We start from the raw sequence: 4,235 nt of genomic DNA on the forward strand, positions 1-4,235 counted from the left end.
ATTAAATTAAATATTTCAAAATACAATTCAAAGATTAAGATTAAATTGTAATTCCAACTAAGAGGCCAGAATATAGTGTATCATACGTATGAATCTCTGATCAATTCAGAATATTCACATAGAATTTGATTAGGTTAATATATACAAAAATGTCCACCAAGAATATTTTCATGATACTAAAGTATTCTTAAGAATAAAACACAATAAAAATACTGGAATGACAAGTATATAACCAGCACTTCTAACAGTTTTGGGATAGGATATCGCAAAAAGTTCTAGTATGTGCTACACATGGACAGTGCCCATGACGCTCACTGATGGCCAAATGTCACTTGTGGGACTGAGCTACTGCTATCTCTTTGATAACCACCCTGTAGACCCAGACAGAACCATGACCCATTGGGTGTAGGAGAAGTCCATTTGTAGAGTATACTGATGTAAATATTTTGCTGCTTTATCCAAAGGACTAATGGAAAGACTGAGTTGTATAATTCTTTTTTCTCCTGGGTTTATTTGTTTGCCCTATTTGGTGGGTTCTTTCCATTGTCAATCATGGAATTGTGGTCGTTTTGATCTCTCTCTAGAATATCTTTTAGTAGTCTGTGTAGGGTTGGCTTTGTTGTCATGAAATTCTTTACTTGTTCTATGTCATAGAAGTATTTCACTTCTCCATTATACTTGAAAGACAGTTTTGCAGGGTATATCAGTCTCATTTGGAATTTGTTTTCTTGGAGAACTTCAACTACTTTGCTTCATGCTCACCTTGATTTGATGGTTTGTGAAGAGAAATTTACTGTTATTATGATGAGTTTTCCTATAAATGTGATCTGTTTCTTTTCTGTAGCCACTTTTAGAATACTGTTCCTGTGCTGGACTTCTGAGATCTTGATTATTATATGTCTCGGTGTGATTTTAATTGAGTTGATGTTATTTGGAGTTCTATATGCTTCGGTTACCTGAATATCAGATTGTTTGACCCTATTTGAGAAGTTTTCTGCTATCACTTCTGCCCATATTCCCTTTATATAGTTTGTATTGACTCCTTTCTCATTGATGCCTATTAGTCTTATGTTGTTTATCTTTGTATCATTTTGCAGATGTTGAATTATTTTTCCTGTATCCTGGTTGTTTATAAGAGATCTTTTCTTACCTTTTCACTAGCTTAAATGGTGTCTTCAAGATCTGAAAGTCTATTTTCACTCTCATTCAAACAGTTTTGCCAGCTTGTGGTTGAAGTTTTTATTTCCTATATGTCACTTTAAATTTGATTCATGCTTTCTGTTTCTTTCCTATATTGTGCATTCCAGGATTCTATAATTTTTGTATTCTCCTCTATTTTTGTCAGTGTCTTCTTTAGAAACACTTAGTATTTCTTTTGTTATAGTTCTTTCTTTTTTACTTCAAAAATTATTTCTGATCTGATTTCCTCTATAGCTTTTTGAAGTTGTTTCTTTACTTCAGACTCTATTATTTCAGAGATTTCAGGTGTGTGATTCCTAATTTCTTCTATGCTATTGTCTCCTGCATTTGTTCTGGGTGGCCTTGGTGCCTGAGAGTGCAGTTTTCTCTTTCTTTTTGATATTTTGTATAGCACTGTCTTCTGACCTTTTGTTTAGAGCTTTGGTAGAGTTATTACCTCACCACCAAGTCTGGATCTACCAATTTCACACTCCTTTAGATGGGTGTGGCTTAGGTCTCGATGCTGTGCTCTGCTTCTTCCTGCTGCAGACCTTGGAAATGTACCCATTTTGCCATTCTGGCAAGATATTCTCCTCCTCTATCAGTTTGGTGGGTCTTCCCTCTAGCCTCTCTGCAGGGAGTTCTGCTGCAGGGTTCCACACCAAGCCTGTCTGATGGAGAAAGTTGCACACACCACCTGGCCTGCGTGCTGGCTGGAGTCTGCAGATTTTAAATAAGTCTTTTGGCATGTAGAATTTAGAAGAAATGGATATTAAGAAAAAAAAAACAGTTCTAAAACATTTTTAATTTTCCTCAGACCCTGAAAGAGGGAGGGATTATATTCCACATTGCCTGAGAAGCAAAGTACTAATTATGCTACTTATTCTTATTTTAATTTTTATTAGAGTGGTTGACCACCCAGTTCCTTTTCAAGCCCTTTATCTAACTGGGTCCTTATTAATAAGATACTTAACTAAACTGTCTTTTACACTCTGAGCTACATCTCAGCACTTTTTATTTTTCTTTCTTTATTTTTTAGCTTGGGTCTTCCCTAATTGCTGAGGCTTACCAACCATAGACTTGAGATCTCTGCTTATTCTCCTCGGTATCTGGGATTAGATATCCAAACCAGACTTTTTTTGTCCTGATTCTGGATGTTGATTCCAAGCTCTTACACATTTATCACTGAGGTGTAAAAGTCCACCTCTTGTAGATTTTGCTAATGTTAAAGTAGTATTATAGAGATCAGGGTGTAAGAGAAAGTTCTCACCTATGCCCTTGACTTTTGTAGTAAAGAGTTGATCAATGTTTTCTTTATTTACACATAGATAAAACACATGTAATGACTTTTCACTTTCAATATTTTACATGCTCTCTTTCTTAAGTTTATGGAAGTCTTTTATATCTCCTTGAGAAAAGAATAATTCATTTGGCATGAAAACAGCTTTTGTTTTCAGATTACTTTTACTTTACTTAAAATAAAATCAATTCAATTTTACATAAAAATAAAAACTGAAATTATCTTTCATAATGCTAATAAATTAGGGCACTGCTTCACTGCTTTTCTTGATTATTTTTACTATTCAAAAAGTGATATTTTTCCAGTTTTTATTAGTGCTTTTAAACAAACATGACTAGGAAAACACCATTGAATTCAGGAGATAATTGTAGGATCAATAATAATTTTTCTGAGGGCCGCTGAGATAGCTCAGTGAATTAAAGCAACTGCTTATCTAGAGTGCAGCAGCTGGGTTTGATCACTCCATGTGTTGTGCTGTCCCTACCCCCGGGGGTAGGCTTAGATGGTGATTTAGAATGGGTGTGGTGGCGCTCGGCTGCAATTCCAACTCTTGGGAGTCTGAAAACAGGACAATTACTAGGAGTCTCATCTGTGTAGTGAGACCCTGTAGACCTTGTACTAAATATATTAATAATAGAAATTTGTTTAGAATAAAGTAAATAATACCTTTGTATGTAAGAATAAATATATTTGAAGAATTTAAAAGATGCTTGGAAAAATTCTGAATAAAAATAAAGAGGGTTCCACTACTAAAATTCAAGCATTTGATATAGAGTGTATATAAGTCATGATGCATGTCACCTGAAAATTTTAATATATAAACACAAATAAGGCTTATTTCCTATTTACCTGCTCTTGAAACGTCAACTCCATTATATTTCAAATTGAAAGCTTGCGCGTTCTTATTACCAACAGTAATAGAGTTCATTTCAGAATTCTGTAACAAGGCAGGTATAGTCGAGTAAAGTATAAGTTAACTGAATAATTCCTAACAAGTTTATTTGACAACATTCCTTCATCTTATTTTATTAATAAATGTGTAAGAATTTTGAAGGTAGATGGTAAGCAATTTATTATAGAATCTTATGACTTGAATCTGAACTCTCAAAATCACAACAAAATAGTGTTGGGAAATGGACCTGGAAAAGGTTGTCAAGTCACAAAGTTTCTGACCTCATGAATGGGTTAGTGCTCCTCTCTCTGGGGTAGGTTTATTATTGGAGAAATAATTTATTCATCGAACAACTAGGTTAGGTCCCTACCCTTTTCTTTTCTTTCTTTCTTTCTTTCTTTCTTTCTTTCTTTCTTTCTTTCTTTCTTTCTTTCTTTCTTTCTTTTTGTTTCTTTCTTTCTTTCTTTCTTTCTTTTTTTGGAGCAGAATAAATTTATTTTGGGAAAGAAAGCTCCTGTCTAAGAGAGGGACAGGAAGTAGGCCCGAGTGGGTAGTACCCCCCTTTCCTTTTTCCTCTCATGAAGGTGTTATCTTCTGCCACGATACAGCAAGAAGTCCCCACCAGGAAGCTAGACCTTCAATCTTGGACTGTCCATATTTTGCAGGCCTAAGCTAAATACATCTCCATTCATTATGCACTACCTTGTATTTGGCATTCTTTTACAGGAGCACAAATTGGACTAAGTCTTTATTCATTCTAAGATTGACAGACTTCATTAAAGGAAAATCCACACAAGAATCATGGTTCAAAATACTCTCTCTCTTCTCTCTCTCTCTCTCTCTCTCTCTCTCTCTCTCTCTCTC

Source organism: Octodon degus, unplaced genomic scaffold, assembly GCF_000260255.1.
Source record: "Octodon degus isolate 3935 unplaced genomic scaffold, OctDeg1.0 scaffold00041, whole genome shotgun sequence".
Classification (NCBI taxonomy): Eukaryota; Metazoa; Chordata; class Mammalia; order Rodentia; family Octodontidae; genus Octodon; species Octodon degus.